We start from the raw sequence: 13,035 nt of genomic DNA, 5'->3' as shown, positions 1-13,035 counted from the left end.
CGACTGACAGTTGTGGAACCTGCACAGGACCGAACTAGACCCCCTGAATACAGGTGACAGTGGTGTGGCTTGGGCAGTATGTACGGCCACCAGCAGGATCTAACTCTAATGCATGCTTCCCAGGGGAGGACTTAACCTCTCTAAGTGGGTGGGAGGAAGGGCGGGGAGCGGGAGGAAAGGAGGGAGGGGAAACTAACTGGGATTGGTATGCAAAAAATAAACCAAAAAAAATCCATAAATTCAAAATAATTAAATAAATAAATGTGAGGATAACCCTTCCACAAAAAAAAAAAAAAAAGTGTGTTCCAGGACAGTCAGAACTACACAGTGAAGCCCTGTCTCAAAAAATATATAAACAAATAATAAACTTTATTTAAATATTAAAGACAAAGAAATTTGGAAACATGAGAGAAATGATTTGTCTCATGTGGCGGTTCCTCAAAAGATCACCAGGCACTATGTCGTCAGATTTTGTGGTCAGAAGTCTGACAAAAAAAAAAGAAAAAAGAAAAAGAACCAAGAGAAAAAAAATGCTGTCAACAAAGACCCCAATATTCTGCAGAACTGTCCTTCAAAAGCAGGGGCATGACAACAGCGTCAGACAAGACGCACAAAGTTCACTACTGGTAAGCAGAGACACATTTCAGAGACAAAGTGGAAGGACTCAGGACAGAGGGCGGCTACTGCGCAGACTTAGTGCTGCGCCTGCGCAGATGAGGGCCGGTGTGAACGCTTCCACTCACTTTGGTTTCTGTGTGTTTTAAGAAACTCACAAGCTTGTTCAAAACATTTTTGTCTAAAAGCCAAAATAGTAATATAAATTTCATTTAACTACAGATTTTATTTTTTATTTAACTCAATGAGAAAAAAAATTTGGTTTGTTCGGGGGCACACACGCATGAAGGTCAAAGTCTTGTGACATCAAACTGAAAGAGATGGAGGACCATAAAGGAGTTTTTGTTTTCCTGGTGTTGGAGACTAAACACAGGGTTCTGTGCAAAAATCAAGTCTATCACCGAGCTAGCTATATTCTATCACCAGCCCAGAAGCAGAGGGTTCTGCTTTTATGAGCACTGGTGTTTTGCCTGCATGTCTGTGTGAGGGTGTCGAATCTTAGAGTTACAGACAGTTGTGAGTTGCCATATGGGCGCCAGGAATTGAACCCGGGTCCTTTGGAAGAATAGTCAGTGCACTTAACAGCTGAGCCATCTCTCCAGATCTAGAGGAGTTTTTATATTACTAAAAATCACACTGCCAAAACTCAAATTAGTGTTCAAATAGCATTCCTGCAGGTTAGTAAATGTAACTCCAATGGCAAACACAAAGAAAACAGTTTCAGAACATGTAATAGGAAATGAGAAATTTAAAGATTCTACTAAAAAAAAATCAATTACATAAAAAAAGGAACAATAATACAAAAAAATGAGGGCCAAAAATCCTGGTGCTGTCTAGCAGATATGTAGAAAAGCTAGGGACAGATCCCTATTACTAACCACTACGATCCTGTCGGTGAAGGTACTAAAAGTTACCCTTTTTTTTATTGTTTGTTTGTTTTGCTTTCTGAGACAGGATTTCTTTGAAGGCCTGGCTGTCTAAGAACTCACTCTGTAGACCAGGCTGGTCTGGAACTCAACCCGCCTCTGCTTCCCAAGGGCTGGATTAAAGGCCACGATCACCCAGCAAACGGAAAGCTTTATACACAATGGTATTTGATTTTTAGACAAACTTTAACGAAGAAATTTCCAGGGGAAAACTTATTTTTCCTGTTATTCCTTATAAGACCAAACACCATTTGCATAAAATTCTATATATAACATTTACCCGCCCTCTGTTAAAAGGAAAAAGAAAAAAAATCCTGCTGTGAACTAATTCCCTAGCCTGGAAAGAGTTGCTATACTACTTTTCCTGGGGCTTTCTCCACACTTGGAAAAAAGAAACAAACAAATGTCCCTTAGGGTGCACTTCAAAGGTGTTCCTTCCCTGACCAGCTGACCTCTGACCTCACACTTCTCTCCTACCTGGGTTGGCTGATCCAGGCACACAGGTCACCATACACAGCACTCAGCCTCCAGCTCTTGCTCCCCAGCCTAGCAGTCTCTTCCACACTGTAAACAGGATGGACAGCATTCCTTCAGGGGCACTTCCTTCACCTTCTCCTAAGCCCACTCCCCATGTACATCTCATCTGCACACAGCCCTCTTACCATCCCCTATTTAAAACCAGTGCCCTGTTATGTGCGCTCACTGTCTTCATCACGTTCTAAAGTCGCCTTGTTTGAGTATTTAACGCCTGTCTCCCCTTCCAAAATATAAAACCCATGAGAACGGTAAAATCACAGTTACTTTGTCTACTAGTAACAATATCTTCCAAAAAGCCTAAAATGCTATTTTGTTCAAGGTTTGTTTTAAATAATTATGTGCATGTGTACCCAAGCACAGATACCTAAGATGGCAACAAAGAGGTGGTGGATGCCCACCCCATGCCAGCCCTCCAACACGTGGGAAGCTGTGGAGATCTGGACACTTTAGAACTGCCCCAGCCACACTGCACTCTTCAGGCTCTTCAGTCTTATGACGCCTTTGGTTTGTTGTGTCTACTTTACAGGAGACTGGTCCACAGCAGGAAGTAGGAACCAACAAGCAGCCATCTATACTTTATTTCCAGTTTACAGAACGATTAGATTGCAAAATGACCTGTCTTCTTTTTAGATGTTTTAAATTTATTTTATGTGTATGAGTGTTCTGCCTGAATGTACGCTTGTGCACCACATGCTTGAATGCCTGGCACCCACAGGTCAGAAGAGGGCATCAGGTCCTCGGAACTAGAGTTAAGAATGACTGTGAGCCACCATGTGCAATAAACCTGGGTCCATTGCAAGATCCACAAACGTTCATAACAGCTGAGCCATCTCACTAGGTCCCTGAAAAATCTTTTAAATCTATACTTGATGGAGGAGGGTTATCTGTCTATGTGTTGCTTTCCTTGGTTAATAAAGAAACTGCCTTGGCTTTTGATAGGACAGCAGCTTAGATAGGTGGAGTAAACAGAACAGAATGCTGGGAGGAAGAAGGCAGTGAGGCAGTCGCCATGACTCTCCTCTCCAAGACAGACGCAGGTTAGAATCCTCCTGGTAAGCCACCACCTTGTGGTGCTACACAGATTATTAGAAATGGGTTAGATCAATATGTAAGAGTTAGCCAATAAGAGGCTACAGATAATGGGCCAAGCAGTGTTTAAAAGAATACAGTTTCCGTGTAATTATTTCGGGTGTAAGCTAGCTGGGATCTGGGCGGCGGGAAAGCAGCCCGCCGCTCCTTCTACAATTCCCCTCTGTATGTTGTGAATATGTTTTATTGTGACTGCTTTCAGCCAATGGCTTAACAGAATATAACCAGGCTGGAAAAGATAGAGAGAGAGAGAGTAGGGGGAGTCACAGAGATGCTTTTTAGCCACTAGAGGAGAAAGATGCAAGCTGCCCAAAATGGTGTGGGAGAATTGTCTGTATTCTGTCAATCATATTTTAACAAAACGCTGATTGGCCAGGCAGGCAGTATAGGCAGGAAAGCCAGACAGGAAGTAGAGGTGGAGCAAAGAGACTGGGAGTATTCTGGAAAGCAGGAAGCTCCCTCCGCAGTTCTGCCCAGATCACCGGAGAGGAAAGATGTAAGCTGCCCAGCTGAGAAAGGTACTGAGTCATATGGCTAACGTAGATAAGGATAATGGGGTAACATAAGTTATAAGAGCTAATAAGTAGCCTGACCTAATGGGCCAATCAGTTTATAATCTTATGGAGTCTTGTGTGTGATTTTCCTTGGGGCTTGCCGGCTGTGGGGTACTGGGCGGGACAGAAACCCCAACAAGCCGGCCCTCGTGCTACATATACTGATTCTTAGGGCCAATGACATGACTTGGGTGGAAGTGCTTGCTGCCAAATCCAACTTCCTGAGTTCTGTCCCCAGGAACCACATGGTAGAACGAGAGAAGTAACTCCTGCAAGTTGTCTTCTAGCCTCCGCATCAATGCACACCCATTCAAAATAAATAAATGTAACTAAAACTTTAGTTAATGTTTCAAATATATATGCTGCTCATATCTGTCAATAACCATTAGTAATTATATAAAGGTTGAAAACTGTTTAAACTATCCATGAGTCAGGCAGTGGTGGCGCACACCCTTAATCCCAGCACTTGGGAGGCGGAGGCAAACAGATCTCTGTGCGTTCAAGGCCAGCCTGGGCTACAGAGAAAGTTCTAGAACAAACTTCAAAGCTACAAAGAGAAAAAAACCCTGTCTCGAAAAGCAATAAATAAATAAATTAGATAGATAAATTTAAAAGTTTATGCCAGGTGTGGGGGTGCATGACTTTAATCCCAGAATTCAGGAGACAGAGGCAGGTGGATCTCTGTGACTTTGAGGTCATCCTGGTCTACAAAGTGAGTTCTACGACAGTCAGAGTTTTTACACAGAGAAATTCTGTCTCAAAAAACAAAAAGGAGAAAGAAAGAAAAATTTCTTCAAGCTGAACAACTCAAATCAATGAACAGAAACATACAAAGAATTAGATATAAACATGCAGTAAATATAAAATGCTCTTTTAAAAGACACACGACTGAAAAAGAAAGCAGAAGTCCTCAAGAGAGTGACAGAGCTGGTGGCGCCTGACTGCAGACTCTGCTGTACCGGAGGCTGACTTAAGGGTCACGTGTTCCATACTACCAAGGGCCCTGCGGCAAGGACCCATCTCAAGACAACACAGGAAAAATAAACACAGAAGGCTGTGCTATTGTACACTAACTACTGCTAACAGACAGGATGGAAGGGTTGGAGCTAGACTGGAGCCAAGTTTCTAGGTCAGAATGAGGTTGCTCTTGTCTAAAATAGATTATAATAAAGTAAAAACTATACTGTTGCATATGGTAGCAAATACTGGAAGCGCCAGCACTCAGCACATTGAGGCAGGAGCATTGTGCTGAATTCAAAGATAGCATGGGCTACACAGTGAGCAATAGGCCAGCCCGGAGAGTCTACCTTTAAAGAAAAGAAAACAAATACCATAGGAAAGGGGAATTCCAACAGTACACTGGGAAGTCTGTTGGGTATAAAAGAGGCTGGGCTCTGACCACATGAGCTCCACAGCATAGGTGCACCTACACACACATTTATATATTACTTGATTGCTGATCGGTATGAGAACCCGCTCACTAAGGGTGGAACGATTGATTTCTCATGCAGGTAGTTCTAGACAACATAAAAAAGCTATTGGTGGCCGCTGGCCTTCAATTCCAGCACTCAGGAGGCAGATGCAGGCAGATTTCCATAAATTCAAGGCTAGCCTGGTCTACAGAGTTCTAAGACAGCCAGAGATGTACAGAGAACCCCAGGGGTGGGGGTGGGTCTTGGGGAGGACCAGAGTTCAATCCCAGCACCTATGTCAAGTGGCTTACAACCGCCTGTAACACCAGCTCCAGAGGACTCACACGTGTTAAGGAGCTGGGGGTAACAACAGCAACAACAACAAGAAGCTAGGAGCCAGCTAGAGAACAAGCCTGTGAGCTGCAATCCTCTATGATTTCTGCTTCAAGCTCCTGCCTAGGCTTCCTCCGTGATGAACTATAACAGAGTGAGACCAATCCTCAAATTAATTAGTTCCCAAAGAAAAAAGCCCAGGCCTGATGCCTTCACTGGTAAATTCTATCAAATGTATTCAGAGAATAATACCAACCCTTCACAAGCCTCACAGAAAACAAGAGGCAGAAATATTCAACCCATCCTCAAGGTCAGTGTAACTCCAGAACTAAACCAGAGGGGACAGCACTTCTTCTGGCTAAAATAAAGAGTAAATCAAAATATATATAACAAAAAATATTAGAAAAATACATCTAGCAAGAAAAGAAATATAGACCAATATCCCTCATAAACAGACATAAAAATAAGTCATATACCATTAAATCAAAATCCATCAACAAATAATTGTTTGCATTGACCAAGAGAATTTATCCTGGGACCCTGCTTCAGACTTGAAATGTCAAATGACAAAACAATAACGTATTATTGGAATAAAGGACAAACCATATTATCTTATAGTTACCAAATATACTGATTTTGTATAGGACTGAAGGACTTCCCAAAAATTCGAGACTTTCAACGCTCACCAAGGGCAGTCCCAGGTAAACTGTCACAACTGGTGGTGCCAAGAGACACGGAAAGAGCCGCGTCTGGTCCAACACCCATGCATGTTTAACAGCACAGCAGAGGAGCACCATCTACACACACAGCTACAGCCAGCTCTGCACCTAGATAAACAGACTCATCAAACTCTCTCCTCCTACCAACCTGGCAGATGCCATGCAGGCTCTCGCTCACTGCTGATCAGCCTTGTGGTTCTACTGAAAGGGAGGAAAGAAAAGAGGAAAACTGGAATGTATTCTGATTAGGACAATGTAAAGATATCTTCACAGGTTATATGATACTGTACGTAAAAAATACTACAGAGTTTACCCCGAATACTGGAAGAATAATTACTTCAGGGAGACAAAAGCATACAAGACCAATTTGCAAAAACTAAATGCAGCTTCTATATACCAGCAACAAAACTGGCCCAGCATCTTAAAAGACAATGGACCCAGGAGACGGCTCAAGGGTAAAGGCACTTGCTGCCAAACCTGCCTCCCTAAATTCCATTCCTAGCACACACACAGGGGAAGCAGAGAACTTACTCCCAAAAGCTGTCCGTTGGCCTCCACACATACAGCACATCATGGCACGTGCACACACACTGAACAAACAAATGTAAAGAAAAAATGAAGACAATCCCATTCACAGTATCATCAAAAAGAATAAAATACTCAGAAAGAAATCTGAAAAAGAAAGAAGTATACATACAGTACAGACATATAATGGAATATTGCCGAGCCTTTAAAAATTAGGAGATTAAGCTATTTGCAACAAGGATGAGCCTTGAGAACATTATGCTAAGTGAAATAAGGCAGACCCAGAATCGCGAGTACACTCACCTAAGTTATCTAAAGTAGCCAAACTCAGAGAAGCAAGAACAGGGGTCGTCAGGAACTGGCAGCTTAAAGGGGCAATGTCTAGCTATCAATGGGCATGAGAGTTTCAGTTTTACAAGATGAATAAATGCTAGAGATCCGCTAGACCACATGTTGACCACAGTAAACAATATTATATTATACATCTTTTTTCCTTTGTTTTTGTTTGTTGGTTGTAGTTTTTCAAGACAGGGTAGCTTGTGTAGTCCCAGCTCTCCTGGAACTCTGTAGAGTTCTGGCCTAGAACTCAGAGATCCACCTGCCTGTCTCCTGAAGGCTTGGACTGAAGGCATGCCTCACCACCGCCAAGTTTACAGCTTCTTTTTTAAAGTATAAGGTTTACTCACTGAAGAACGTAAAACCCTAAGTGAAGACTTTAGATCAGCAAATGAAATTCTCATGTTCAATGTGGTAAGATAGGAATTCTCCACAAACTGATATAGATTCAAAACAATCTCTACCAAAACTCAAGTGGCTTTTTTTCAGATGCAGATAGTCCAATCCTAAAATTTATTTAAAAAAAAAATTTAAATGAGCCAGGTGGTGGTGGCACACATCTTTAATCCCAGTACTCAGGAGGCAGAAACAGGCAGATCTTTGTGAGTTCAAGGTTATCCTGATCTATAGAGAGTTCCAAGACAGCCAGAGTTACACACACACACACACACAAAAAAAAAAAAAACTGCATCCTTTGGGGACTGGGGAGATGGTCTAGTGGTTAAGAGCCCTGGCTGCTCTTCCAAAGGCCCAAGGTTCAATTCCCAGCATCCACACGGCAGCTCACAGCTCTGTAGCTCCAGTTCCAGGGGATCTGACACCTTCCCACAGACATACATGAAGGAAAAATACCAATGCACATAAAGTAAATGAATATACTTTAAAAAAATAAAACAAAAATGGACCATAAGTTGACTAGCTGTGGCATCAAAAGAGATATATGGATGGCTGTAAACATAACTTGGTGGTTGAGTTAGGCATGGTTTGTCGTTTAGCATGTTTTTTGTTTGTTGTTTTTTTCGAGACAGTGTCTCTGTGTGGCTTGGGCTGTCCTGGAACTTGCTTGGTAGACCAGGCTGACCTCAAACTCAGACATCAGCCTGCTTCGGTCTCTGCCTCTAAAGTACTGGGATAAAAGGTGTGCACCACCACCACCTGGCCTTGTTTAGCGTGTTTAACAAACCATGAGAAAGATAGGAGAGAACTATTATGATTACTGACTATATGAAAAGATAGTAACACTGTGAACAGTAAGGAAATAGTAACTCAAAACTTCAATGAGCTAGCCACTTCATATCTACTAACATGACCACATCATATCTGTTTTAATTGAAAAGGACAGACAATAATAAGTGTTGACAAGTAATGGCTCGGCTGTTGGAGAGCACTGACTGTTCTTCCGGAGGACCCTGGTTCAATTCCAACCACTCACATAGCAGCTCACAACTGTCTATAACTCTAGCTCCTGGAGAGCCAAGCAAAACACCAATGCACATAAAATATTAATTAATTAATTGTTGACAGGACATGAAGAAAACTTGGCTTCTCAAATACATGACTGTTGAGCATGCAACATGGTACTGCCCTTTGAGAAATAATTTGGAGGTTTCTCTGAAATTACTGTGCAGACACAGTAATTCTATCCCCATGTGTTTACTCATAAAAAGGAAACCATACATCCACATAAAGACTTGTAAATAAACATTCAAGGTGTATCACTTTAAACAGCCTGAAATTGGAAACAATTCAAATACCTATCACTGGTCGACTGACAAATGTGGTATAGCCATAAAAGAGATATTGCTTATCAGCAATAAAAAGGAATTAAGTCCCAATACCCCAATACATGCTACAGTATAGAAAAGTCTCAAAAGTGTGCTGTGAAAGGTGTCACACCTGAAAAACAGACATAATTCCACTATGCAGAATGGCCAGAGGAAGTAAAGAGAGGGAGCGGGAACAAACTGGTGCCTGCCCAGGCAGGGCTGGGACTCTGGGGATTGAAGACTAACCACAAGCAGGCTGCAGAGTATTTTCGGGTGCACATAACACCATATTCTAAAGAAAACCCGTGACAGTCTCAATCCTATACATTTATTAAGACATATTGATTATACACTCAAAATGGATGAATTATTTTTTTCGTTTTTTTATTTTGTTTTTTTGAGGCAGGGTTTCTCTCTGTAGCTTTGGTGCTTGTCCTGGAACTCGCTCTGTAGACCAGGCTGGCCTCGAACTGGATGAGTTATTTTTGACAGTGTGCCAAAAGACTGAGTTCTTTAGAAATACCGCTCCAAAAAGAAATGAAAGCAAACGCACACGAAAGTTTGCGGACAAGTATTACTCACCATAGCCGAGAGATGGAAGCTCAAGACCCTATCAACTGTCCCATGCAAAGGAGCATTACGCAGCAAAACAGTAACAATACAGTGCTGACACATGCCGTGACATGCACAAGTTCAAACACTGGGTGCTATGTTAAGGAGGCCAACCACAAAGACTACATTTTGTACTCGTGTACTTACATGAAATACTGACAAATCCCTAGAGATACAAAGGAGATGAAGTGATTGGTTACTCAGAGCCACAAGGATGGGGGCAAAAATGAGTGACAGCTAATGGGTATGAGAACTGGTCAGCTAGTTTCTTGATTCGGTGGTACTAAGGATCGACTCAGAGCCTCCTCCACGCAAAGCCAATACTAACTGTGTCACATTGCTGACCCATGATGATTTTAGGGGTAAAAAACATGCTTTAAATTGAGTACAGTAATTGTGCAACTCTGAATATACCTTAAAACTCCACTGAACTTGTACATTTATAATCAATTAAATGGTCTGTGGTCAGTATTTCAATGCTGCTAACTCTCCCCACTCAGATCCATTCACAGAAAAGTGGGGGGGGGGGATTCACAACCTGTGAACAGGTAAAATCACCAACCCTGATTTGGTAGGCCCATCACAACTACTGAAGAAACTTGGGAAAGAAAAGCTCCAAAGTTTCAAATTCTTTCCAAAACATGCTCTGGGTATTTTGTAACTATTCGTGCCTTCAAAGTACAATGATTAATCCAAATAATCAAGTTTAGTGTAGGATAACACTGCACGTCTTTGATCGCAGCGCTTGGGAGGTAGAGGCGGAGGCAGGCGGATCTCTGTGCATTTGAGGGCCTGATCTACAACGCAAGTTCCAGGAAAACCAAGGCTACAGAGAGACCCTATCCTGCTTCGAAACCCCCCCCCAAGAAAGTAACATTAAAAAATGAAATTTTAATAGTTGAAGACACTTCAAATTCTACTTCTCGTATTTACTGGATGTATCAACTACAGCCACATGAATGAACTGCATTGCCTTCAATAAACCTTATTTCTAGTCCCACATGAAGTCAGTCAACGCTCTGAAGAAACTGTAACCCACAAATATACAATCTTATCTCCGTAAGGCCCGGACCGACATTGTTCCAATCCTGGCACTTAGGGAAAGTGAGTAATCTGCCTCCTAAAGAGACTCTGAGAAAAAGAAAAGCAAAAATCTGAAGCTCAGAGGAGCGACTTCTCTTAGGTTCTCACTGCCGGATTAAAACAGAAACCACAGAGTAATGTCATCTGCACGAGAAAGATGTCCCGGGGTTACAGTGACGCGGCTCCCATTTTACTCTCACTGGATGGAGTACTAAGAACTTAAAGAAAGGCTATTCTGTTGAGAACGTGGCTCTCTGAGGACAGCCTATCAAGTTGGCCCTTGAGAGGCGTCGGAAACTGCCCCGGGGCTGAATCCCGGCACCGGGGGTTATTTTTCTGTCCTTTGCTGGCAGAGTGAAAATGTCCCACTGGAGCCTTGAGTGGGTCCGGCCGCCGCGCGCGGAGCGCCGGTGGAGCAGAGTCGGTACCAAGGCGCGCGGAGCGCCCACGACACTCGTGGCGAGGTCTCCCAGGGCCAGCTCCGCCGGCATGGGGACCTGGGAGGCGGGCACCGGACCAGGGCGCTCCAAAGAGCCCCGAGGTTTTTTGTTGTTGTTGTTTTGTTGCAAATGCAGATCGCGATCGCAGCCCCGCTCCCCCGGGGACCAGGAGGCGCCGGCGGCGGCAGAGGGCTCGCGGAGAGTGAGAATAAAAGAACAGCGGGGTACAACCTGTCGTGCCCGCCCGGGCGGCGGGGTGCAGGCCCGACGGCGACGGAAACTGCCGCCCGGGACGCGCTTCCCCCGCAGCCCGGCCGCCGGGCGAGGACTGGCGCCGCGAGGTAAACAGCGCGCGCCGCGGTCCCTCGGCGCCACGACCGTTGCCCCGGGCCGCTCCGGTGCGGGCTCCCGCCCTGCCCCCAGCTCCGCCGGTGTCACCGCCCCAGCCTCCGGAAAGCCCCTCCGCGGCCGCCGGAGCAAACAACACAGGCGCGGGGCGGGGGCGCCCGGGAGGAGGCGACACTCGGGACGGCCGGGCTGGGTCGCCGCGCCCTCCCTCTCCCTCCCGCTCGCTCGCTCGCTCCCGCCGGCCTCGGCCGTCCCCGCGCTCTTACCTGCTCTCCCTCCACGTCGCCGTGTCCCTTGCCCTTCCCTTCAGGGCCACAGACCGGCCGAGCCGCCGCAGACGCCCGCCGTTGGCCGGGCGTCCTGCGGGAAGCCAAAGGGGGCCTCCCCGGGCCACCGCGCGAGCCGCTCCGCACCGCAGGACCAGACAAAACCGTGCTGCGCCCCACCGCCGCCACCACCGCGCGCACCGCCCCACAGACCCCCCCTCCCAACCGCCGAGGCGACGGAGGCGACACAACCCGGCGCGGGGAAGCAGCGGCCGGCCCCCGCCCTCCGCACCCGCCTCGACTCCTCCCCCTCGGCCTCCTGCCGCCGCCACCAGGACACTGGAGTCCGCCTCCCCCACCCGGCCGCTCCGCGCGCTCCTCCCTCCCCGCGCGCCGCCGGGGAGGCGACACCGCCAGTCACCGCAGCGCCTGTCAAACCGGGCCGGCTATTTATACTCCCCCGCCGCCCTCGGGCCCCCCGCAGCCCGCCTCCTGCGCTCTCGAATCCCGCCCTCTCCTCCGCGCCCAACTTCGCCCGAACCCGCCTGCTCAGGTGGACACGCTCGCCACTCGTCCCGCTCCGCGTCCCCGGGGACTTCTCCAACACCCCCACGTCGCGCGCGCTGCGTTGCGGCCGCGGGACGGGCGCGTGGGGACGGCAGGGCCGCGCGTGCACCTGCAGATGGCCGGGACGACACTCGCACCCCTTGCTTGGGTCCACTCTCGGGTGTCTGCTGTCACCCCTCATTCCCCCCACCTCCCAACTCGGGGTTCCCTTCCCAAGTCTTCGCGTGACCGCTCCGCACTAGGACTACGCGTTAGGGAAGTGAGGCTTTGGAAAATAAAACTCTTGTCAGCGCGGGTGTTCAGAGTCCCCGCGCGTCTCCGCGCTCGCTGGATGGTGGTGGCGCGGGCGAGCGGGCGGGCGGGCAGCAGCGCGCGGCCCGCCCCACCCGGCCACTGACGCACGTGGCGCCCCGCCCCGCCCGCTCGGCGACCGGGGGCGCCGCCCGCTCCGCCTCCCGGCTCGTCCACAGCGGACCCCGCCCCGTTCCCAGAAATTACCACCGCCCAACGGCCGGGCTGCGCGGCGGTTGGTGCCCGAGGTGGCCGGCGGGCGGGCGGGCGGCCCAGCGCGCAGCTGCGGAGCGCGGCGGGCGGCCCCCCGTTCGGGGATTGGGGGGGTCGTCCCGGGGAGCCGCGACCGCCCGCCCCAGCCTTTGTCGCTCCTCGCTCCGTCCGCCACCGAGAAGTAACTCAAGTCCCGGGATCTTCGGGGCCAGGGTAAAGGAGCGCGTGAGTGGAAGAGGAAGAGGATCTTGTTCCAAGTGTCCGCGAATTTAGGGGTAGAAAAAAAAAGGGGGGGAAGCCAGCGGGAACTGCAGGCTTCTGGTTTGCACACTTTCACACAAAGGGGAGCCTCTGAGCAGGGCACTCTCACGCGCCTTCCAGGGCACAAAAGCCAATGACACGG

At 47.4% G+C, this 13,035-nt stretch overlaps 1 protein-coding gene across 7 annotated transcripts in view; it reads right to left on the bottom strand.

Moving 5' to 3' along the window:
• Window positions 1-11,728, bottom strand: part of Elf2 (E74 like ETS transcription factor 2) — an 88,447-nt gene extending 76,719 nt beyond the window's left edge. For all 7 annotated transcript variants that reach the window (XM_085682423.2, XM_085682424.2, XM_085682422.2 and 4 more), the window contains exon 1: window positions 11,562-11,728. The gene's annotated coding sequence lies outside the window, so the exon portion shown is untranslated. The remainder of the gene's footprint in view (window positions 1-11,561) is intronic.
• Window positions 11,729-13,035: the final 1,307 nt, after the last annotated feature.

This window comes from Myodes glareolus, chromosome 20 (assembly GCF_982192425.1).
Source record: "Myodes glareolus chromosome 20, mMyoGla1.1, whole genome shotgun sequence".
In the NCBI taxonomy this organism is placed as follows: Eukaryota; Metazoa; Chordata; class Mammalia; order Rodentia; family Cricetidae; genus Myodes; species Myodes glareolus.
The sequence above is the reverse complement of the archived record's forward strand: the minus strand, read 5'-3'. Positions and strand labels throughout refer to the sequence as shown.